This window comes from Lissotriton helveticus, chromosome 8 (genome assembly GCF_964261635.1).
Source record: "Lissotriton helveticus chromosome 8, aLisHel1.1, whole genome shotgun sequence".
NCBI lineage: Eukaryota > Metazoa > Chordata > Amphibia > Caudata > Salamandridae > Lissotriton > Lissotriton helveticus.
In genome coordinates this window covers 875,703,710-875,730,438 of record NC_136069.1, presented here as the reverse complement: position 1 = coordinate 875,730,438, position 26,729 = coordinate 875,703,710, and positions in this window count along the sequence as shown.

Here is a 26,729-nt window from a genome sequence, read left to right as displayed (position 1 = left end):
TTCAAAAGGGCAGGAAGGAGGAGCGAAATGACCTGCAGGTGTGGGGATTCCCTTGCCAGGATTATGCATCAAGCATACCATACAATTCCTCACCACTCTCTCTGCACACCTACTAATCCCGTCATTCTTCCAGACCGGAGCCAACATCTTACAAATCCCTTTTGAACTGATGTGCGCTGATCCATGCGCCATCGTCACTACTGCAAGCACATACGCATCAGGCAACATCCAACGCTGTTGTTCCGACAATTCAATCCAACATCCACTCGAGTCCAGTTTACCCGTGCTCTCTCTCCATGCACGTTTTTCCTCCTCAGTCGCCTCTTTCTGAATTTCCTTCACGCTTTCCACTGTGTCTTCACACATTCCAGACTCAGAAATCCATCTTGCAGACGTTGCAACATACATTCCACTCATCATATTTCTAGCTGTCTGTTTTGCAATCTCATCAGCAAAAGCATTCCCACGACCAACATCATCCGTGATTGCTTTATGAGCACTGCATTTCACAATCGCAACTTCAGTCGGTAAGGTTAGAGATTCCAACAAGTCATTAACTAGCTGACCATGTTGAATCTTAGTCCCATGGGACGTAATGAAACCTCTCTCTTTCCACAAACGGCCAAAACTATGGGCCACGCCGAACGCGTACTGACTATCTGTGAACACATTCACTCTCTTTCCCTTAGCTAAAACGCACGCTCTTGTTAGCGCGATCAATTCTGCAGCCTGGGCAGAATTCTGACTCACTCTTGCAGTCTCCACAATCGTACTCAAAGTCGTTACGGCATATGCAGCAGTCACATCACCATTCTCCAATTTGAAGCAAGACCCGTCAACATACAACGTGCCATCTGGTTCTGACAACGGAGTGTCTTTTAGGTCGATTCGTCCTTTTGTTTCTTCCTCAGTTCTGAAACAACAGTCGTGTGGTTCGGAATCACTCGACTCTTGACTAGTCGGCAACAATGTTGCTGGATTCAATACATTGCATCTTTTGATCTGAATATGACTAGCTAATAGTGTCAGTTCATAGCCTGATAATCTAGCACTGGTAAGGTGTTGCGTCTTGGTTCGGTTCATGAGTGTATCCACCGCATGAGGAACCATGACTACTAGCATGTTGTTCATTACTAAACCAGCAGATTGTCGAATGGAAGCTGCAGCTGCGGCTGTAGCTCTCAAGCAACTAGGCAATGCTCTAGCTACTGGATCTAATGTTGATGAAAAATACGCACAAGGGCGTTGTTTATCACCAAATTTCTGCGTCAAAACACTCAATGCACAACCTTCTCTCTCGTGGACATAGAGCGTAAATGGCTTACTGTAGTCGGGTGTACCCAATACAGGTGCTGAACACAGTGCATTTCGTAACTCAGAAAAACTCTGCTGGCATTCAGCAGACCATGGTACCGGACTTGGAACACCTTTCCCAGTCAAGGCTACCAATGGTTTTGCTAGAAGAGAAAAATTTGGGATCCATTGCCTACAATAGGAGGTAATACCCAAAAAGGCACGCACTTCTCTCTGCGTGCTAGGAACATTCATCTGTGTAATTGCTTTTATTCTCTCTGGGGTCAACTTCCTTCCCTCCTTTGATAAGAGATGACCTAGGTAGGTCACTTCTTGGCAGCAGTATTGCATTTTTGAAGGTGACACCTTGTGATTCAAATCCGACAAGTGATGCAATAAAGAAATCGTAGCTGTTTTGCAAGTTTCCTTGTCATCGGCAGCCACTAGAAGATCATCGACATACTGTACTAGAACAGAACCACGAGGAAGTACGAAGGAATCTAACTGACTTTTTAATGCTTGACTGTAAATGGATGGGCTTTCACAATAACCTTGTGGAGCGCGTTTAAATCTAAAACTTCGTCCTCCTAGGGAGAAACCGAAAATATCTCTGCTTTCCTCGGCTATCGGAATGCTGAAAAAGGCATTTTTCAAGTCGACAACTGAAAACCATGTTGCTGTAGCAGGAATCAACGTTAACAATGCAGTAATGTCTGGCACCACAGGAAACTGTGGGATCACAATTTTATTGACCTCTCTAAGATCAATTACGAACCTATATACTGGAGGCTTTGTAGGGTCAGTTCGTTTCAAAATAGGCAGTACAGGACTATTACAGACATTACCTCTGGTTTCTTCTATAACGTCTTTCTTGATCAGGTCTTGTACTATTAGTAGGAGCGCACGCTCACCTTCACTAGAGATTCTGTATTGTGGAATTCGTGGAAGTTTGACATTTGCTTTCAAAGTTACTACATAGGGTGGAATTTCCAATAGACCTACATCATTAGGACCAGTCGCCCAAAGAGTATCAGGGAGTGAACGCAGCTCTGGTGGGAGCGCATCCATCGATAAGTACATCGGAGAGATTATTCTTTTACCCAACGTAAGCTGTACTCCTGCTGGAGAACAGTACAATGTCGCGTACAGGCGTTTTAACAAGTCTAAACCAAGCAGATTTTCGTTACAACCTGTCGTCAAAATCAGGGGTGCTTTCAATTGACGGGGTCCAACAGAAATAGACAAAGGACCAGAAACAGGGTTGTGAACAGGGGCGCCCGAAAAACCTACTGAAACGTTTGTTGAGCCAGACAAAGGTGCGCCAGGGAGTTTAGCATGTATGATAGAACTTTTTGCTGCACCAGTATCCAACAGAAACGGTTCGACTATACCTGATGTTGCTACTGCGACATAAGGTCCACTCTGATCTACTGGTACTGATACTACTCCCTCTCTTTGTCCATGGCTGTCCTAGTATTCACTTTGCTGAATTTCCTCACTAGTTTCATAATAGTCTTCGACATGATACTGTGGAGACCTATTCTGTTGGGCAGGTTGTCCATTTCGCTGATCGAAATAATTAGAGGGGCGATCACTTGTCTGTGGAGGCATAGCACCTCGTCCTCGACCTCTAGAGTTTTGCATAGAACTACCACGACCTCTCTGAGCTGCCGCATCATTATTTTGCGCCCGAACTGGACAATCACTCTTGTAATGACCTTCCTTTTTGCAATAAGCACATTGATTCCATTGGTATTGTGGCCTTTGAAAATTATAATCCGTTCTTTGATATGACCCTTGCTGCATATTAGTTTGATTCATGCGAGGCGGATAAGCTTGCTGTAAAAGTACTTTAGTTTTTAAATCTTTCGTCTTTTTATCTGATTTTTCCTTCTCTTCTTTATCCCTATTTTCGTAGTACTGAGCAGTCGCAAGTATTTGCGCAGTCGTAGAGACAGCCCACGCACTTTCAGAATTCTTTAATTTACTACTAAGTTCTGGCAACAGATTGTGCACAAATTTATCGACAAATAATCTCTGGCCCCCTTCTGTGCTCATATCCTGACCACTATGATCCACGAAAGTCTCCTCGAATCTTGTGAAAAAGTCGGAGACGCTTTCGTCTTTCTTTTGTTTGCACGCGGACAATTTATCCCAGTTAACGCGTAATGCAGGCATTAAGGTTTTCATTAAATCGATTATTCTACCAGGCAAATTAGCAATTAAAGGTTCAGGTTTGGAACCACCTACTTGTTGACCATCCGCTGCAATTATAGCTGCCCAGTCACCACCTAGGGCAACTGGATGATTCTCTTTACGAATTTTAGCCCAAATTGGTTGCGGTACTACGTTACCAAATAGCAGATCTATGTCAGCAAGATTCAATACACAAGCGTCAACTGTCTGAGCCAACTCTTTGTAGTACCCTGCAGGATTTTTACGCGGATCTGGCAAGGCCTGTTTTACTGCCAATACTTCAGCTCGCTTCCATGGAATATGTATCCATACTCTCTGGAATTGGGCCGGAGCGGCTGCAATACCAAGCGGTGCATTAGCTTTCACAGCTTCACGCCAAATTGGTGGAACCTCTCTCATTGGATATTGACGATTTCGTTTCGTACTACGTTTCTCTAACTCTCTTGGTGAAAGAAGGGATGAGTCGGATCTATAACTTAGAACCAGTTCCATCGCTTCTTTTATATTTTGACCAACTATCATACCTGCAGCAAACTCTTTCTGAACATTAATTAATTCTCCTAGATTTGATTCAGGGTCATCCTCTTCCAATTCCTCCCGTAGAAGGAAACACATTTCATCGAACACATATCGTTGTGTCGGTTCGTTCCATTGCATAAATGTATCTAATACATTTTGTACATTATATCTTCCAACTTTCGAAACCCATCTAAGAGCAGTGGAATCTAGTATTCCTCTTTCCTCAGTACTGGGAAGCTGACTACGTCTCTGCACAGAGTCAGAGGTAGGAGTCTTAATCAGAGTTTTATAGAAGGGAGATAGAATATTAGAGACAGAATCAGTGATTCTTCGACGAACAGAAAGCGGAGTCATAATATTAGCAGAGGCAGTGAATAGAGTAGCAGTTGGAACAGATAGATCAGGAACAGTAGGAGTAGCAGGCAAAATAGCTTGTGAAGACACAGGCATAGGAAAAGAAGCCGGCAACCCTAGAAGTGGGGTTGTCGAAGGAACATTAATATTGACCACAGGAGGTACAGGAACTTGATTCAGGGGAGCGAGAACAGGGACACCAGGTTGTCCAGCAACCGGTAATTGAACATTCGGTATAGGTGGAGCCGTAGCACCTTGTGCATACGGTGGGGGTGATCGTAACAAGTAAGACAACAGGGGATCCTTTTCAGGGTCCTCTACTATCTTAGCCGTACTCGATGGCAAAGCAGGATAGCACTTGTCTATCGCTAAATTACGCTCTCTATCGGCCATCTCCATCGCTTTTTCAGACTCGTTGAGTTGCAGCTGCCTAGCAGACTGTTCTAAAGTCAACTCTTGCTCTTTCTGTTCTTTCTTCAGCTTTTTAATTTCTCTCTGTTTAGATTCTTTTCGCCAATAACGGAAAGAATCAAACATTGCCGGCCGGGCTTTCTTCTTAAACAACCTTCTTTCTAGATTATCGAGAACTTCAGGTTCAAAACTACCATGTAGTGGCCAACTAAGGACACCGTCTTTCTCTGTGTAGCGGATCCATACCTCATTATAAGAGATAGGGCCCACACCAAATTTGCAATATAGATCATAAAGGGGAGTTCCAATCGGAGGAACCAAACACGAGTCCTCCAACCGGGAATCACTGTTGCAACTAAAACAAGACAACATACAATTTTTCCGACTTACCATTTTATAATCCGGAACACAAGACAAACAAAACACAAAAAGATGCGCACTTGAACCGAGAACTTAGGCCTACCAGAACTGACAAATGTATCGATACCTGAACTGAACAGAATGATTATCGTAACCAGAATAACCAGTGATAATCTTACAGAACTGAACTGAACTGAGAACTAAAAGGATTATCCAAACGGGAGCAATCCTCACAAAATACTTAACTAGCAACCACTGAATACTTAACTGAGGCACTGAAGACGTCACCAAGGAGAAACCCGTCACGTTTCGCCGTACTGAGGACTGTACCTCGGGTCCAAGACAGGGCGACGGTCAAGGCAACGGAGCACTGCAGCCGTCTGAACGGGAACCCTCGTGGAAGAGGACGTCGGGGCCACTTTTGCGATATGCCGGGATCGATGAAGTGGGGCGCCTCCCTCTGAAATCTTCACACGAAGCTCCTCGAACTCTTCAGGCTTTTGGACCGGTACCGAATGACGCCGCCCCACGTTGGGCGCCAAATGGAGTTCTGGACTTTTTCGTTCCGTCCAGAGGTGTCAGGGACAACACCCGAAGACCCCGGAGTTCAACCTGTCTTGGTACACAAACAAACAGAAACACGGGCTTCTCGATGGTGGCGTCAAAGACCAAAGGTTTATTACTGCAGGGACACAGAAGTCACAGAAACTACACATGGGCAGTATCTAGGAGCCTGTTCGATTTGTACAGAGAGGATTGCTCCTTATATACTAAATATTGGGCTTCAGGCAAATTCTTTACATGTTACCACAGTTCTAATCATTTGTGTCTTAAACAATAAATATTTTGGCGTTGCACAGGAATCGTCGACAGTATCTGATGTCAAAACATTACGAATGAGGGGTTCCCACTAGTCCATCATACTCCCATGTCAATTCTTCATTCAAGACCCGGACCGCCTCATCGTAAATTTCGTTACCTCCCCCTAATAAAGGCCCAGAAGGAAAGGAGTAGAGCCAGGTGTGGGAGATAGAAAGACAGGATAAGAAATGTTTGTGGGTCGTAAATGGGCACGGTTACCAGTTTCGGCCGCTTAATCATGATCAGGCCAACGAACACAAGAACCAGTATAGCAGGACTGGCCTCAGGCTGGGGAGGCAGTTCTTGCCGAGTCATGCTGCCACAGCGTTGCTGGCCTAAGGTGCACGTGTCACTAGCAAGGTGAATTGCCGGTTAAAGCCTACGTGTCCTTAATGAAAAAGAGGTCAGTGTGTGTCCATTGACTATGTGAGGGCAAGGAATACAAAATGGCTTCCGTGATCTAAGATGGATGCCATGGGTAAATCACAAATGTGTTGGTAACAGGAGTGCTCTTGCTCGTAGCATAGCGAAAATACCAGGATATACTAAATGGACCATTTGCGGTTCACTGATACCAAAATTATGTATTTACGACAATGTTACAAACACGAGCAAAAATGATCACGGAACCTCAGTCCATTCCATTTTCATCCCTTGATAACACATACTGTTTATACAGCCCCCAGAAATTCTTGAGACTGCTTTGTGGAGGCATTAGCTCACTATATGTTTCAGATTGCAAGTTATAAAAAATCATATCATTTCCCACTCCAATTGTGAGGGTGGGGGTCCATGTACCCAATGCATAGCTATTCACCTCTTAGCCAGAAGGAGGCCAAAACCCAAAAGCTTCCTAACTCCCGTAGGCTGTGGTTTAGTGTATCCCAATAGGGCTAATAGAGGGTCTTGAGCAAGTTGAATACCCACAATGTTCCCCAGTTACTGGAATAACTGGTTCCAAAAGGCCGCAATCTGTGGAAGCACCCATGGAAAAATCTGAACCGCTCACATCTGTCAGACTCACGTAAGCCGTATCTGTGGAGACGAGCAGGTATATATTATGTTCTATTTAAAAACATAAAATGTATGAATCTATGCCTGCCATTTAGAGACACTGGGTGACCTCGCAGCAGTACTTCCATTGGCTATCATCAATGGGAGGCTCCAATCTGATTGGCATTGCGCTCTCGGCTGAGAGTAATTAGCGCGGCAGTATTCCTGGGACATGGTGTATATATTGGAGATTAACTTATACAGGGACTCGGGACGCATAAGGTAAGTAAAAAGACAAGAGAGCCGGAGGCTCTGAATATTAATTTCCCAGCAGAGCCCTAATGGCGTGCTGCGCCCTTAAGTAATGAAATTGCACTAAGGGGCTAGCCCCATGATCTACAGTGGTGACCTCATCCCAAGTCCAAGCTCTGCTCTCAGAGAAGAAATCACCCATATTATGAATCTGGACATTTCTAAGCTCTTTCATGACAGCTACTTCAGAACCCAGTGAAAACCACTGGCACCAATCCAATGGAAGTAGTGGGGAATAAAGTAGAGTGCCCGCCTGCCTCTTTAATAGTTCACTCCACGCATGGACCATGGAGTTTATGGAGTCGAGACTCCCATAATGCCTATTTGGGGGCTGAGTTAGTTGCCTGGCGAGCGGGGACAGATCAGCCTCAATTCTCTCTATGAGAAGGTGCGGTAGAGTGTGCAGTCCATGGCACCAGAAATTAGCATGCGAGCCCTGAGCAGCTCTGTAGTACAGCTCAAGGTCTGGGCCGCCCAGTCCACCCATGGAATATGGAAGTGTAAGTGTATCACTCTTGACCCTAGGGGATTTCCCCGCCGACACCAGTCTAACCATTAGGGCCTTGAGGTTTTTGAAAAAGTGTTGGGGAACCACCAAAGGTATGTTAGTGAAGAGGAACAGCAGTCGGGGTAAGACTATCATCTTCATCAGAGATATGCGGCCCACCATGGAGAGCGGTAGTTTGATCCACCTCTCAATATCACTTTCTAGTTTAGTGATCGCCCTCCTGTAGTTATCACAGAGCACCAATTCAGAATCAGTATGTGCCCGTATACCCAAGTATCTGACCAACTCATTAGTCCATTGTAAAGGTAAGTTGAATGGGACCATCGGTTAGTGGAAATATGATGGATTTATACAAATAAATGTTTTATCCTGATATTCCTCCAAATTTTATAACTTCACGAATCAAAGGGGAAAGGTCGGTGGTGGGATTCAGACCATATAGTAACATGTCATCAGCATAAGCGGACATGATCAAATTATAGTTAGGGAAACGAACACCCCGATGCCCATGATATTCCCTCAGTGCACGTGCCAAGGGCTCTGCGACTAAGGCGTATAAAAACGGAGAAAGGGGGCACCCCTGCCTCGTGCCCCGGGATATTAAAAATGAAGATGAAACATCATTACTAATTTTAACCTTTGCTGTTGGCTGGTTATATAATACAGTACCCAATCCAATGAAAATATCTCCCAACCCCATCCTACGAAGTACTGCCATCATAAAAGTCCACACCACAGTCAAAAGCCTTTTCGGTCTCTAAAAAAATAGCGGCAACTTGAAGTTCGGATTTAACGTGCTGTATGACGCCAAATACAATCCTTAAGTTTTGGGTAAGCCTACATCACAGCACAAAGCCAGCCTGCTCTGGGTCAAAAATGTGGGGAGAAGAGGGGAAAGTCTATTGGCATGAATTTTAGCGAATATTTTTGTGTCCACATTTAGGAGTGAGAGAGGTCGATAGGATGCACACAATTGGGGTGATTTGTTGGGTTTTAATAGTGTGACTATGAGCGCCTCCCTCATTGATTGCAGCATTATACCAGTGTCTGCTATTTCCTCTAATAATTTACTTAGATGGGGAAGCAAGAGATCTATGTAACCTTTATAGAAGGGGACCGTAAGGCCATTCATACCGGGAGCACTACCATACCACATAGAATTAAAAGCGATGCGGATTACAGTTGCATCAAGTGGCCTCATAAGGTATTCTCTATGAGAGTTGGTTAGCCATGGTAGTTGCACATGCTCCAGATAGTCAAGAACAGCAGACTCATCTACCGTAATATGCAAACAAAGCAGCTCCCTATAATATTGACTAAATGCGTTTGCTATATCCGAGGGCTTTTAGGGTTGTACCATCTCCATTATCTAATTCAGAAACCCCCCTCGTATTCCTCTAGCACTGAGCTAGAGCAGCCAGTACTGCTCCCAGCCTGTCACTCTCACCATAGAATTTAGCAATAGCATACTTCCCTTTGTGTTTAACTTCCCTGTCCACTTCTGCACTATATTCTTCGAGTGATTCTTTAATAGCCTTCACAATCTAAGTGTCGCTGCATGATTCTTTAATAGCCTTCACAATCTAAGTGTCGCTGCATACCTGGGGACGCGACGCCAATTCTACAAGCTTTTTTCCAAAGCAGTAAGTCTACACCTGATCGAACGCAAAACCCCAGCATGTTTACTGATAGTTACCCCCCTGACATATACTTTGAATGTCTCCCAGACTGTAGTGAAGTGCCTCACGGAGTCTATATTGATAGTAAAAAAGTCAGAGATAGCGGTGGCCAGTTCAGCTCTGAACGCAGCGTCAAGTAGTGAATATGAGGGGAACCTCCAAATAAACAGAGATACAATCTATGGTGACATCTCAACCTCTATTATAATTGGGAAGTGATCTGAAAAAATGTGAGGCATGACCACGCAATTATGAACACGGGGAGGTGCGATCTTTCCAGCAAAATATACTCAATTCTAGTGTGCGTGTCATGAGTGGTTGAATAATCGGTGAATCCACCTGCCTCTGGGTGCCTAGCATCCACCAGATCTAACTGCAGAGCTATGTCAGTAATGATTTTGGCTGCGGCGGAGATGTGGCGTCCTTGCCCACCTGAATTGTCCAGGAGGGGATTCAGAATACAGTTCAAGTCACTGCCCCATAATTGAGGTATAGTCGGGCCTTTTGGAGTCTGGTTTAACAGTGACCTGTAAAATAAAGGGTCATCATAGTTTGGGCCATATATTATAACATCTTGAATATCTAACCCTGTGCCTCAACACCTTGAAATGGTTATCTTCCACTGGGATCAGTTTTTAACTGTCAAGGAGATGCTAGACTTAGGATTGATCCAGGTAAGGACCTCCTAGCATGGGAGGTAAACCCTGCAGCATAAAATGTGCCCTGCAGCCTCTTGCAGTTAAAGAGACAGTAGTTATTAAGGGCTAATTGAGGTTCTAGCACTAAAGCAACATCAATTTTGTGATGTTTAAGATAAGCTAGTATTTTGCGTAATTTCTTAAATCATTTAGCAGCTGGATATTGCAAGTGATGAACCTAACTTTTCCTGGTAGGCGTTGGGGAGGATCATCTAGTGGCTGCCGCAAACTACTCATAGTGACCTTTGCATGTAGTTTTATAGGACTGTCACATGAAATCCCCGCACATCATGAACATGTACATTGACTGTGGAAACAGAACAAAATCCCAACCCTCCCCTACAAGCGCAATGCCTACCCCAACTAGGCATTTACAACCTATTCCCCACCCTACATAACAATCTAAAAAAACACAGTAATATATAATAGTAAAAACACTGAAAAAGCCCATGAAACTTCTAGGGGGAATCCCAGAGAGGTGGATGTGGCCAGACATAGCAGAATTCAACAATCAAAAGCATTGCTGTCTAAACAGAAACGATTGTCCACCCAGGGGGATATGACCGCCCACAAATAATGATAATATAACCTTGTTCTTATAGGTGTAAGTGAATCTCTAAATGACCATATCACAGATCGGGCATGATCCTCATAGTAATTGTAAGAATAAATGAGGGCAACTTTAGACCATGAAAGAAAAAATATAACAGTAACATCCCCATTGTAATATAATCATGAGTAACAACAGGAAACAAAAAAGGAGGAAAGTAAACCCTGAGTTCCTTGGGTCATCAGATAAAGTTAATCATTATCGTCCAGATGAAGAACTGAAATCTTCATTCTCAGGGAATACTTACTAATAAAAAAAGAACTTGGCACAGAAGCTGAAAATGTGAAAAGACATCTTTATTAAATTTAACAAGTGAGGCCACGTCACACAGAAGCCGTAGCAACTGAATGAGGTAGTCTGAGGAATACAGAAAACAGAGGCATTTTATATGCTAGGGTTACAAAGTTCAGCATACAAGTAAGGGGCAGTCCTAGCTTTTGCAAGCATGCAAAAAATGCCTAACATGGACATGCAAGGTCTGCCAAACGACAAACCCATTTTACAGTTGTCCGGCCCATAATCAATCATTGAACAAACCCAACATTCTTCTTTAGACAAGCCGGACAGACCCATAATAAAAGGACCACAACCCATATCATAAGCAGACCATAAAAGAAGGAACAGAAAGCAGGATAAGGGGTGTGTGTGTGCATACCAAACTCTACAATGTCCTGTGTTTTTATCCTCAATCTTGATCAGCTAAAGGGCAGGAACTGGTTTAACAAGGTCAGCTTCAGGCTACAGGGTCAGTTCACTCAGGTCAAACAGGAGTCAGCATGAACTCAAGCTAAGGTCTACATGTCCTTAAAATACTAGTTTCAGCCACAATCATGGCCTATGTGAGGGCAACCACAAAATGGCTGCCATACAAGAAATGGAACCCATGGGTTCAGAATTCACAGAACCTCAGACCCTCCTTTTGCCTTTACATAGGCAATCACTCAGTCTGTATCTGAATCGATGTCAATATTATCCGTTATTCCCTTCACTAAGGCATTATTACTCGAGTTATATTTCATGGAACGCAAGGGATAGACTTTGTTGGCATAAAACATCGTCTGATATGCCCATACAGACCCATTGTAACTAAATGACAGTACCAAATAGGGAATACCTCTATCTGTAGTATGTGGCATAAGACCACACACCCAACAATTAGTGGTGTTCATTACTAACTGGTATTGATGCTGAAACTGTACAAAGGAATTATTCACAAATTCCGACCTTCTAATCTGCTCGTGTTCAGGTAAGATATGAAAAGAATGCAAAGAAGTAGTAGTAGGAAAAGACATAGGTTGGGAGGTGGGTGCAGAAGTCAATTGGGTAGTGAAAACGATCCAACCCACAAAAGACAACGTCATCCTTAAAAATACTAGAAAACATGTTATTAAGAACATATGGACAACAGGAGAAAGTAATGACTACTATTACAAACAAAATTATAATTTTTCACAACTCTAAGCAGAAAGCAAATCCTAAAATTATCTAGTAAAATTTTTTTTATGGCTCCTATGCATTTCAGTAACTTATTATATGTTCAGGTGAAACAGTGGTGATCCTCATCAATGCTCTGAGGTGAAAAGGGATACTCTTCCACAGGGAATGGACTTTATTCTGCTTTTACTAAACAGAATACTACTTTAAAACAATGCCAGCAAAACAGCAAAAATCAGTCTCTTAACACCCATTTTATGCAATCGCACGGGAAATACCCAGAGTCCGTCCAAGCCTCTCCGTCAGGCTTCTATTGTTCATCAAATCCTTTTCTGTTGTTTTCTTCCGCATGGGCCTCTTCGTTCAGGCCTTTCATGAAAATGGTCCTTCTCAGTATCCGTTGGAGTGCCCTCCTGGCAAACACTCTCAGCTTATTTGACAGTCTCAATGTCTCAAGGCAGTGCACCAATATCTCTCCTCTGCGGCAGGCACTACAGATAGTGTGCTCTCCATTGATCATGGGCACAGATCATCTCATGCAGACCCAAGTACTATTAATCAGGAAAGAGCAACAGGCTTTCATACTCAGCAACACTTTCAGACTCCAACACTCGCTTTTCAGTGTCAGAGGATGCTCGGGCTGCTCTTCCATTTAATCATAGGTACCACAATGTAGTGCCTTTTTCCAATCCTGGATCCTCTGGTGCACTGCCTTTCCGTTGGAGCAAAGAAAAGGGGGGGGGGTGTGGCCAAAACTCAGGCCAAGGGGCTCAATGGACTGCCTACTGTCAGAGGTTACCAGCACATGACAGGTGAGAAACTAAAAACTTAAAATAACTGGAATCCTTCTCTTTCGCTCTTTTGCACTGAAACTCTGATTCTGTGGCAAAACCAGCTCCTCCTTCTTTTCTGATGTTCAACGCCTTCTGATGAAGCAAGTACAAAATGTTGAAGATACCACTGATGACACGTTGGCGATCGCTGTTTGGGTGCTGGGACTGTCACTGATGGGAATTAGCTTTTCATCAAAGGTCCACAGGTTATTATGACTTAATCCCGCAGACCCTAGTGATGTAGGAAATGGGACACATTTGTTATTTTCCTTCAATTTAGTACAAAAACAGTTTGTTTTTAACAAGAGGATTGCAAGCAGGTGGCCTGCAATCTGCGAGGGAGTGGCCATACGCCATGAGACAATTCTGGTCTAGAACACACTGTCATTCTCATAGAAAACAAAGACAAAGGCAATAAGCAAAACAGTGCCTCTAATTTCTTCAATTGGGTTTCCATGTGAGAGCATATCCTCTACCATCTAAGGGTAGATAACTATATGAGAATTTTATCTAAATGGATGGCCTCACACATAGTGACATCGTCTAATGGGGTAAACAATTTTTTTCTCTCAATAATTAAGTCTAGCTGTTCCTAAATTCCTTATCTAGAACATCATTCACGTGAGGCCACGCCCCTTTGTAGAAAACTCATAAAAGCCGAGCTGAATGCTAGCTCGTGCTAGAGGATACCGATACTCCTGAGGCGGTAGCCGGGAGAGATACTTGTGTTTTGTAAAACTGTACTTTGTTGAAACATTGTTCTTACCTGATCTTTTAATCTTTGTCGGGCACTTCTCCCCTAAAGCCCTGTTGGATATTCCCTCGCAGCGGATGCAAGCGCTGACGCGGGTAGGTGAAGTTGATTGCCGCCATCGCTCCCCAAGGCCACGCCCACTCACGTGAGGCCACGCCCCTCCTCTCACCCCATAACAATGTGCAACCCTCGGACGCGCAGCGGACGAGCGCAGCGGGCGCGCCGTCAGCGCGCCGTCAGCGCGCCGTCAGCACGCCTAAGGCAAGCCCGTCTGCGCCCGTCCGCGGCCGGATGGGGCCAGGGGCACAGCACTATGCCCATTTTGTCTCTTATTCCCCCGAAACACTGTGCGCCTACCAAGGCCCTTGGGACTTAAGGCAAGCAGTACTGGACCATATCGTAGAGGCCGGGATCTCAAGTCCTCTCCCTCTCCCCTCTCTACCATCTAACCTACCCTCATTAGTTCGACCTCCCGCTCGTACTGACTCTCCTACCCCTCAAATAAGCGGCACATTGATCATTTCCGCCTTTTTATTGAACACTCGGTCAGCAGTAAAACACCACCTTGATCTGTTTATCTTTTTGGACACTCAGAAACCTAAATTACTGTTCCTCACGGAAACCTGGTTCTGCCAGGACTCCCTGCCTAACTTGCTTGCGGCTCTGCCCTCCTCTTATTATGCGCTCTGGGCTGATCGACCTCCTGGCAAAGCAGGAGGGGGAGTGGCTTTGATTATTCGTTCTGACTTACATTTCCAATTATTATCCCATCCTCCCATCCCAGGGGTGGACTATCTAGTTGCACGTTCTAATTCCTTTCAGACACCTATCACATGTGTTCTGATGTATCGCCCTCCCAATAATATGCCACATTTTCTCCCAGCCTTCCAGGACTTGCTCGCTACATTAGCCGTGAACAACTCAGAGGTCCTGGTACTTGGAGACTTCAACTTTTGGCCATCGGATCCGGCCGAGGCTGCCCCCTCCAGAGACTTTACGGAATCACTTCTTAGCCTAAATTTTATATCTCACATTCACACCCCAACCCATGTTCAGGGTCATACTTTGGACCAAGTTTGGTCCCTTAACATCCCTATTCATGCCCCTACTGTTACCCCTTGCCTGTGCTCTGACCACCACCTGATTTCCTTTTCTTTGGATTTAAGTCTGACCACAAAATCCCCCCTGCCCAAGAACATCTGGGCTCGCAACTGGGGCAAAGTTGATATTCCAGCACTCTGCTCCTCCTTATTAGTTTCTAGTCCAGCCTTGGAGGAACATACCACATTGCTTCAGGCAGAAACTCTAAATAAATGGCTGACTAATGCCTGTGATCAACTGGCCCCCTTAAGACGCATCAGGGTAAGACGTGCCCACGTCGTCAATAAATGGTTCAGCCCAGAACTTAAGGAGAAAAAACTGGCTGTCCGCCGTGCCGAACGCGCTTCGAGACGCACCTACTGCACTGCCTCTAAACTACTGTACTCCTCCACTCAGGCAGAGTACAAAAAAACCATCTTAGACGCCAAAACTTCCTATTTTTCGAATAAGATCCTCCGGGCAGAGAACCAACCTAGAGAAATTTTCGCTACAGTCTTCGAACTGGCCTCCTCGGACAGGACCACATCCAAGCCGGCACCCTCCCAGCTCTTGTGCGACTCGTTGAATAACTTCTTATCAACAACATTACAGACATCAAGGCCAACATTCTCCCTACCACCCCAGCATTCCTAACCCCTGACCCCCCACCCAACACTTATCAACTCAACCACATAGCCCCGTTGTCTAAAGAAATCTTCCTCCCTCTGCTCTCTTGCGTCAAGTCGGGATCCCCCTCCGACCCCTGCCCAGCCCACATCTTGTGAGACATCTTTCTAATTTGTCCTTCCCCTCCCCTCACTTTTCTTAATGAGATCCTCAAGTCAGGTGCCGTCCCCACATGTCACAAAGCAGCCACCATCATCCCTATCCTAAAAAAACCAGGCGCAGATCCCACACCGCTTGCACATTTTCGGCCGATTTCTCTTCTTCCTTCCCTAGCCAAAGTTCTCGAACACCACGTTACTAAAGTCCTCAGTTCTTTCATCGAGGACAGCGGCTATCTTGCACCTTGCCAAGCCGGGTTTCGCCCTCTCCATTCCACTGAAAAAGTGGTGGCATCTGTCTTAGACACACTTAAGGAGGGGCAAGACACGAATCTTCCCCAGGCTTTGGTTTTGCTTGATCTGTCGGCCGCCTTCGACACGGTGGACCATACCATCCTTCTTTCCCGTGTCGAGGCGGCAGGCATTGGAGGTTCAGCCTTGGCCTGGTTAAGATCATTTTTGAGCGATCGCTCACAGGCAGTCAATCTGGCGAACTTTTCCTCCCAGGCCCGCAAAGTTCAATGTGGCATCCCTCAGGGATCTTCTCTTTCCCCCCTTCTTTTTAACCTATATATCTTTCCGCTCATCTTTGCACTGCAGAGGATGGAGGTCACGGTGTTTAATTACGCCGATGACCTCCAGCTCATTTTTAACCTCTCCGATTCCCCTGATTCTATTTATAATTTTCAATCAGTGATGGTCTTTGTCAGGGATTGGATGAGCTTTAACCATCTTAAGCTCAACCCTGACAAGACCGAGCGTCTTCTCACTGCCGGTAAACTTAACCCCTGGTCTCCCTTTTTCTGGCCTCTCTCTCTTGGTCCCTCCCCTTCTCCTTCTTTCTCTGTTAAGACCTTGGGGATCACCCTTAACCATCAACTCACTTTACACTCCCAGATCAGCACGGTGGTTTCTTCTTGTTTTTTCACCTTGCGCACTATTCGGAAGATTTCACGTTTTTTTTCTTTCTCAGCCCTTAAACTGATCGTTATAGCTATGGTCCTCTCCCGTTTAGATTATGGGAATGTCCTGTACAATGGCGCCCCTGCATACTCCATCCGACGGCTTCAACTGGTGCAGAACCAAGCCGCCCGCCTGATACATGGCTTACCCAAGTCACATCACACCACTCCCCTCTTAAGATCCCTCCACTGGCTCCCTATTAGAGAAAGGGCCCTTTTTAAGATGGGATGTATGACGTTTCAGGCCCTTGAGGGAACAGCTCCTTCTTTTATTAGGTCTAAAATCGTACCCTATTTCCCTAGCAGACAATTGCGTTCTTTTTCTCTGTCCCTTTTGGTGGTGCCCAGGTTTAAGAAGAGCAGAATGGGAGGCTCTAAGTTCTCCACTCTGGCTCCGCAATTTTGGAACTCTCTACCTCTCCAAATGAGATCAACATCATCTTACCTGGAGTTCCGCAGCACCCTAAGAACCCATTTGTTCTCGCAGGCTTTTAAAATCTAAATCCTTCCCTTTCACTCAGGAATCATTCTTTCTCCTCAATAGCGCCATGAAACCGCCTGGTGTACGTTCGCTCAATAAATACTTTTAAATTCAAATTTAAAATCAAAATTCAAATCTCAAAAGAAAAATCGCATAATACAGATTATCAGGGAAATGAAGTAGGCCTAAAGAAAATTCTTTAAAAAAAAAGTCTGGTCATACAAAAGGGAATTATACATAATATAGGGGTTTCTGGTACATTACTGTAATCTGGAAGTGTGAACCTAATACAATAATAATTATAAAAGAAGGCTAACTGGTGAAAGGAATATGGAAAAGGGAAAATGGGACTAGGACACAGCTAACATGCCCAATTACTAGGGACGATGCAAATTCAATCAGGGGAGAAGTGACGAAAGAAAAATCTATAGGAAGAACTAGAAATTACTTGGGTGATAGTCAGGCATGTGACACAACACCAAGAGTGGGGGTGATACATAAAAATCAAAATAGTTCATGATAGTCAGCTCTACCGCTGGCCTCTACACCATATACGGTAATTTCAGCTAATGTTCCAGTTCCTTTTTCAGGGAAAAAAAATGTAAACCTTGTTTCCTTTATGGTACAAGGCCATACACTATTTAGGAAGCAGAACAAAACTGACTAATGTAATATAAAAATTAGGTCACCATGCACAAAAGTCACAGATCTATAATTTATCCTTACGTCCAATTCAGAATACATAATTTTAGGGCTGCCTGTTCCTTAAGGGGAGGGGCAGTACGTGACTAACAGCATGTGACACACTTTGATTCTGTATATCTCTTTTTTGTTTTCCTTCAAATACCATTAAAGCCAAATTTGACATACACTGCTGAAGTGTTGTCTGTTTTTCTGTGAAATTTATTGTCAAAGCAAATCTACCCAACTGTTTGCAGGATACACATCGTCATGTATATCCCTTCACAACACAGGTAAACTTGTAATAGTATCAAAAGCAACAACATAAACGCAAAACGCACATGTCAAGCCATCAGATATACTTGCTCTATATCAAGCACAAAAAACATAGACAAGACAATAACATATGTAAATGAGCGGTGACGCACCCACTTCAAGTCCTGTACTTTATGCACTGTGAAACTGCAGCCAAAAACCCACTATTGAGGCCTTCTTAATTTGTCAGGTTTAAAATCCTAACCCTCCTTTTGACAGCAAATCACCATTTAGTGGACATTTGGCTGACAAATACAACCCACTATGTCTCTTCTGACACACAGGACCCGCAGGAAAAATTCATGATAGGACCAAATACACAAACATTAAAAAAAAAACACGTGAACATTTCTTCCCAAAGGCTACGCAAAAACATATCCCTTTTTAACCAACCAAACTCACGTGTCTTGTCAGCCTTAAAATCACCCAGAACAATCCATGAATGATCTGTGGGCAGAAGCAAAAAAATAAAATACACAACACACAAAAGAGAGACATTTCTCATAACAAACAGACATCAATTATAACTTTTAATCAGAAGACAAAACATAATACACATGAACAGACACAAAAATAATTTTCCATTACTTAACTGTTACCATCTTGTCAGTCACCTTGCAACATGAAGCCCTTTTATCTTTCCAAAAGTAAAATTCTTTCACTGACACTCCATGTTAGCCTTGCGCCACAATTCGTTCTCACTTAGGCATGTAGCCTTCAAAATTTCAATAAAAAGCTTTGTCTTATTTTCTGTCTAAAACTTAATGCAATGCTCCATTTTTGGTCAAATAAAAGCAACTATCAGACATTATTTTTTAGAGGCAGAGATACAACTATATCATTTCTGCAGAGCATTTAGCATGTGTTGGGACTTTCAAAGAAACCTTTTTCATATTTTCCCTTTGGAATTAAAGTTCTTTAATTTTGTGGAGAAACCAGAAACCCTTCCTTTTAGAGGCCTGTTTAGCAAGGTCATTCTGCATTTCACAGAGACAAGTCCCTAATTTAAAAGGTTACAAATGTCAACATGACAGCCTCCTTCCATTGTTTACAGGGAAACCAAAGATAGCATCTCAGCGCGACTTGGGCCAGCTGCAGCTTCTTCCAGCCCCCACCCTCTGCTCATTCTGAGGCTGACAAAGGCAAAAAGCCTTCCTAATTCCTCCTAACCTGCAATAATTCACTCTATTTTGAAAAATAATGTCTCCTTTTTATGCGCTAAAAAAATGATCCCTGTTTCCAGATTATTAAACAACATTTACTGTGAATAATTCACAGAACCTAATAACACACATACCAGTTTTAGAACAAGTGCTTGTTGCAATGGTACTTATTTCATCAACCTTAAATGAATCTCACTGGGCCATTTAAAAGCAAACCCCAAATGAGGACAGCCTGCAAATTTGTATTATACCTAAATGTATGCATTTACTGAAGCCTAAAAGCACTTTAAAGCTATTTTAAATGGCAAAAATACCCAAATTCGACTTTGATATATGGGGCACTTAAAAATAAATATCCTATAAGTATGTTACATATTAATCATCCTCAGAATGTTCTTTACATATTACAGATATTAGACATTAGACATATCTCATGTAAATCCTTAGAAAAATGAGTTTTTTACGCCTGCGCTAAGTGAGATGTCAAAATCTAATGTCCTCATTATGCAGTGCAACACAACTACAATTAAATTATAATGCTAGGAGGTCACAGTATGAGCATTAAGCTTCATGAATAGTAAAAAACAAATTTTGTAGCACTTATTTTTCATAATTATTTTTCATAATTTAATAATTATTTTAATAAACCCAATCATTTTGGCTAATTTCACATATAAAAGCAAGCTGCATCCCTTATTTCAGAATTAAACAGAAAGGGGTGAAACACTCAGGACACACAATACGGCGCGCTTTAGCCATGCATTTCATAAAAAGCGCCAACGCTATTCACTTACAGAAATTGCACTAATGGGAAAACCACATAGACATTTAAACACAAATTTAACCCACAAATCAATACTCAGGACAGAAACCAAGGACAGCCCACAGACTGTACTTAAACCAAACCATTTGTAAATACTAGTTGTAAGTCATATTTACAAGAAACGCTTCTCAATAGTGTTTCAAAAGACTGCAAAAACAGCCCAACAGACTGATGTATGTCCAAGAAGCGAAAATACACTCAATTCACTAGCTTTGGCTAGCAGAACACCAAAAAATCGCTCTGCATATCTTCCTTCATAACATTGCGAAGAACAAAGGATCCTTATATGTATTATGTCATATTTTAATTTACTGGGGATAACAGAATCACCAAGGAAGAAATATGTTTGTATACTTAAACCTATTGAAGTATTCCTTCTAGGAGAGCCGGCTAATTAATTTCACATCACACTATGGTACCTTCCAAATAAAGCCACATATTCTTATGTGAGCTTTTAAACAGGCATGCCAAAAATATTGCAAAATATACAATATTATAATCAATGTAGTGCTTAATGTAATTTTCGTACGTGCACCGTTCAACTAAACCAAATAGAGAAAATTCTCCTCATTACCAGTTCTACACAAATTGCAATTCGCATATACAAACCTATACAAATCCAAAGTTGGCCAACACAAATTCCAAAGTTCCAAAGTTACAGTCCTAAATTTGCTAAGACCAGGCCTCTTATAGCTCACTAATCTAGCTTCAAACTTCAAGGGGTTATCAAAAAACGATATACTCGCAAATATACGAGACCCTCGGCTTTGGTAATTGCAATAACCAAATCAAAACCAAGAAACCAAACAAAGTCGTGGGAGCGACCCACTTGTATTTCTTATTTTTACTAATCAAAAGGTTATCCAAATTCTAACTGTCAAGTTCTACATGACCTAACGGTCTTTTTTAGAATACTCACGCCAAAAAGGTTCTCAGTCAGGAGTGACATCATGTGGAGGATCAAAATCAGGACGATCAGAAATATACCGGGCTGCAAAGACAGAGAATCTCCAGAATCCTTGTGCACAAAGTAGCAGAGTCCCATCCTCTCCTCCTCAGTAGATTTCAGTCTCCTGACAAGATCACTCCTTCAGAAAGTCACCTCTCTGATGAAGCCCACGTTGGCCGCGCCATTTGAAGAACTGAAATCTTCATTCTCAGGGAATACTTACTAATAAAAAAAGAACTTGGCACAGAAGCTGAAAATATGAAAAGACATCTTTATTAAATTTAATAAGTGAGGCCACGTCACACAGAAGCCGTAGCAACTGAATGAGGTAGTCTGAGGAACACAGAAAACAGAGGCCTTTTATATGCTAGGGTTACAAACTTCAGCATACAAGTAAGGGGCAGTCCTAGCTTTTGCAAGCATGCAAAAAATGCCTAACATGGACATGCAAGGTCTGCCAAACGACAAACCCATTTTACAGTTGTCCGGCCCATAATCAATCATTGAACAAACCCAACATTCTTCTTTAGACAAGCCGGACAAACCCATAATAAAAGGACCACAACCCATATCATAAACAGACCATAAAAGAAGGAACAGAAAGCAGGATAAGGGGTGTGTGTGTGTGTGTGTGCATACCAAACTCTACAATGTCCTGTGCTTTGATCCTCAATCTTGATCAGCTAAAGGGCAGGAACTGGTTTAACAAGGTCAGCTTCAGGCAACAGAGTCAGTTCACTCAGGTCAAACAAGAGTCAGCATGAACTCAAGCTTAGGTCTACATGTCCTTAAAAGACTAGTTTCAGCCACAATCATGGCCTATGTGAGGGCAACCACAAAATGGCTGCCATACACAAAATGGAACCCATGGGTTCAGAATTCACAGAACCTCACAGATTACCACTTGAGCGTGCATCAACGTCTCCAGAGCATGAGGGTTTCTTACTCTGCTCCACCACCTTCCAGTCTTTGAGAGCTTTTTGAAGGGCCCTAGAGTCGGTAAAAATCTTTGTCAATCCATTAACCACAACCCTGAGTCTTGCTGGATATAGTATTGCGTATTCGATATTTTGTTCCTTTAGCTTGCGTTTCATTGGGACAGAATGCCTCCTGGCTTCCTGAACCTTAAGCGTAAAGTCTGGAGACAGGGAAAGTGTGGAGCCTTCAAATTTTAACTTGCCCAGTTCTCTAGCCTGCTCAAGAGCAGCATCTATGTCTCTGTAGTTAAGTCACTCAGCAATAAAGGGACACGGGGGGCAGCAGGAGGTCAGCAAGGACCCAGGTAGCGTGTGGGCGTTCCACTACAAACATAGGGGAAAAAGTCTCGCCGCCCAGCAGTTCCCTGAGCAGTTTCTCAACGAAAACCTCCATGACCCCTGTAGTGGTTGATTTCGGAAAACCAGTAATGCGCAGGTTTCTGCGCCTAGACCTGGCCTCAGTGTCCCTAGCCTTATCCTGAATCATGGTTAACGCTTTCTCCATCTGTTTCTGCACGCTGCGTTCCTTGATTTGCGCATCCTCTAATAATAATAATAATAAAGCAATTTATAACGCGCAACTTTACCCAACGGGCGTCAAGGTGCCTCTACCTCAGAGATACGCCGCTCGGACAAATCAAGATGTTCTGCATGCTTATCGAGCCTCTCAGACATACGGTCCATTTTATATGATAAGGAGTCAATATTACCATCAATTGTGGAAAGGCTTTTTTGCATAGTTGCCAGGATGTGTTTTAATTCGTTGCCTGTGTCATTCATCATCAGATTCATCACTAGATCCAGGAGCTAACGTCCCAGAGGCATCTTCTCTATGTCTAGATTTGCGTAATTCAAAGTTCAGTTTAGATTGGGCTTTATCCAGTTTGCCCATGATATAGATGCTCCCAATGCACAAAGGACACCGCCTCCGATCAACAACACTCAAGGGTCCTATTCAGGGCAGCAAATAGGGGACAGCCGCTAATATAGGAGTATGCCACCGGAGCCCACTCCAAGCACTGCGCTCGCAAACGTAGCCAGGTAACACTATTAACAATACACTGCAGCAGTAATATCAGTCTTTTCTGTAAGAATACTTCACATCATCAGGATAGATATAGATCGTACCAACAAAATCCAGCAGGGAAATGCTCTTTCCTCAAAGGCACCCAGGAACTCACGAGTATCCAAAGATTCAGTTCATCAGACGCAGCCGCACCGATGCTAGCCATTGCTCCACTGGTAAAGAAGCTTAAAACTGTTCTCAGGGGTTCACCCCTATTCCCCAATGTTAAGGTCTCCAAGGCAATTGACCGCCCCCCGGCCCCCCACGGCACCCAGGATAAGGCCACGGTCCGGAGCTCCCGGAACCGGTCTGCATGTGCATCCTATAGCATGCAGAGTCAAAGGCAAGGGTCCATCACCGGCAGTGTCCGCGGAGCAGGGAGGGGCAGGAGGTCCGATGTAGTCAACGGGGGGGTAGAAACGTATCACTCACCGCAGGCAATAGGGACCACAGGCGACACCCGCCGAGTTTCCAGCATTGTGCAGGGTAATCCAGTAGCATAAATACAACAAAAAGCCTGGCCTTCCAAGAGGGTGGACAGATTTGTCAGAGGAAAGGCTTGTGAAGTAAGGATATCTATCTTCAACTAATCTCTGGCAATATGTCCAGTATGAGCCAGTCCTAAAACCCTCAACTGTTTAAGTTTCCTAAAAAATGAACTGCATTCAGTCAATCCGCCAACACAAACCCTTAACCCCAGTGCGCGAGTAAAGGACACTTTATAAAAATAATAATAAGTGAAAGATTGAGTTGGCACCTCACGTACACAACACCAGGGAGGCTACCGGCAGGTTCTCACCAGTATGCCCACATTTGTCATCATTGGTTGCATGCTCACTGGAAAAAACAGAACTGTGTCCAGCAAGAAAATAGATAGATTAGAAAAGAGAATTTTAACTGACTCCAAAACAGAACTACTTTGATGTGTGAAAGACAATGTACTCACAGTTAGAATTGCCCTCTTTATTCATAGTCGTGAGCTTACTCAAACTAAAAATACTTCATGATGCAAACCTTGTCAGAGTAGGCCAACATGTTTCATAGCCATTGCTAAGTCTTGGCAAATTCATCAGGGCGCGAAGGTTTGTTATTCTCCTTACTAGACAGTAAACCTTGTCATGCGGATTGGCATATAGGAGCCAAGGGCATTCATATCAACTGCCAACATGCAACATGAGGATGTATTTATCGAAGTTTCCCCTATTTTAAAGCACTTCTGTTGCTTTTTGCTGGGCCGCCTAACAGAGACTCATGAGGGTTATTGCATCCCAAGCCTAGTCCAGCCGCCATCCAAGACCAGAGCTGTCCCCACTCCACAAAGTACGCTATCTGGCGCTGCGTCGAGGAGGCGTGCATAATGTCTAGAACAGAGAGCAGAGTCCCCGCACGGGCTGGATAACACCAATCAATGCAAGAGGTAGCGCTCAATGGGTGGGCCTGCAGTGCTCTTTTGGAGCAGTGCCGAAGATATTGCAGCATCAGTGGAAAGGCCGCGCTGCAACCTCAATGTCGCGAGTCGGGGCAACAGGCAGCACTCGCCGGGGGCCCACAGTAGCGCCTCACCGGAGCAACGTCGATGATCTTACGGCGTCAGTGGGAAGGCCGCACAGCCACCGTCACCTGGCAGCAGCACCACAGGCCGCTTCAGCACATTTGCACTCCATGTCACAGGGGAAGAGAGCTCCGGCTCCCTCTCTGCGTGGAATGCAGCCCCAGCGCTCATGCACTCCTCACGTTCAAATGCGCACAGCAGTTCCAGGGGAAGTGAAAATAATTCCCGATAGATGTAGACTGCTCGAGGAGCCAATTTAGCATGCAGCCATCTTGGAGCCTGGCAATCTCCACCTCCAGAGTTGAACATAAATTAATTACATTATGTGAAGAAACATTAGGAGAAGATCTAGTCAATATGTCAAATGTATTTTCATCATTGCTGATGAAAGTGCTGACATATCCGGAAAAGAAAAGATGTCACTTGGAGTACGTTTTGTAGACTCAAGTAGCACTGTAGCCATCACAGAAGAATTCATTGGATTTACAACATTTGAAGAAATGGATGCTATCTCAATTGCAAATATGATTATGGATACATGTTCCAAATTTGGAATAAACTTAGAAAAACTCCATGGCAAAGGATATGATGGATATTCTACAATGGCAGGAAAGGAAGATGGAGTTCAAGCCATAATAAAAAGAAAATATTATACTGCAGCTTTTGCTCACTGTTCAGCACAAAAATGTAATTTGGTGGTTAATGACCTGAATGCTGCTCCTAATATACGGAATTCTATTGGCAGAGTGAAAGCCATCATTAGGGTTTTCCTTGAGAGTCCAAAAAGAAGATCTCTTATTCCCAATGTGCCATTGCTGACTGAAACTCGATGGATAGCAAAATACAAGTGCATTAGATTTTTTTGCTCAAACTTTGAAGAGATTTTTAAGCAATTAGGCTTACTAGTTACTACTCTTTTGCTTGTCCATAATTTCAAATTACTCATCAAGATTAGAATCTGTAAACCAGGCTCTCCAAGCTGTTCAGCTTGATATCCTCAAGGTGTGCAATCATGTGCAATACCTTCTGACTGTATTCTGTGTTCACAGACAAACATCAGAAGAACAAATTAAGGATATTGTTTGGTTTCTCTTCTGTTGAAGGATACTATCGCCAGTCTATCTAAGTGCCATACATGTACTCTATCATTGCATCATTAGAAAGCCTGTTTGGCAATGGAAACAAGAAAAAGTTCAGTCTGTTCTTAATTTACCCAAAACACATGGCAAAAAATGACACTTGAGCAATACAAATGCCAGATTGTAAACATCAGAGAAATTTACAACATTGAAAAAATTGAAGCAGAAGCAGTCACATGGTTTGAGATCTGGCCAATGAAGGATGAACAGTTTGAACAATGGATTTCTTGATTTGCTAAACCACACACATTTATTTCCATCAGTCGTCCATTCAATTTGCATTTTTTTTTTTTGGTAGAGTTTTATATAGTGCAAACTAGACCCGAACCGAATCAGGTATCAGAGCGCTTTACATAGCACAAGTTACGTTTTTACATGAGGACACACACTTTCATTTTTAGGCACGGGGAGATTAAGGGATTTGACCAGAAGCACAGGAGGTTGTTGGCGTCGTTACCGAGACTTGAACCCAGATCCCCAGGTCCGAGGTCGAGCGCCTTAGCCGTTAGGCCAACTCCTCACATTCCCAGTGACCACTTGTATAGTGGAAAGGTCTGTCAACACAATGAGAACGGCGAAAACCTGGTTGAGGTCGCACAATAGCAGATGATCACTTATTGTATTTGTGCATGATGAGCATACATCGAGCACAAATTGATGAAAACAAACAACAGCTGATTGAAAAAAAAATCATTGACAAATTTGCACAAGACTATAGAGGTTTACAGTTCCTTTTTCGCAAATTCTAACCAGTAACAAAAACTGTCTAAAACTACTCATTGCAAAATGTGATTGTTAAATTTGAGCAGTTCCTAACCTGAAACACTTATCCAGTTCAAGTTTATATGTTTCAATTTCCAATTTGGATGCGAACAGTTGTTATTTTATTTATTATTTTATTTAAGTTAATATATTTAATTGTATTTATTTTAATATATTTA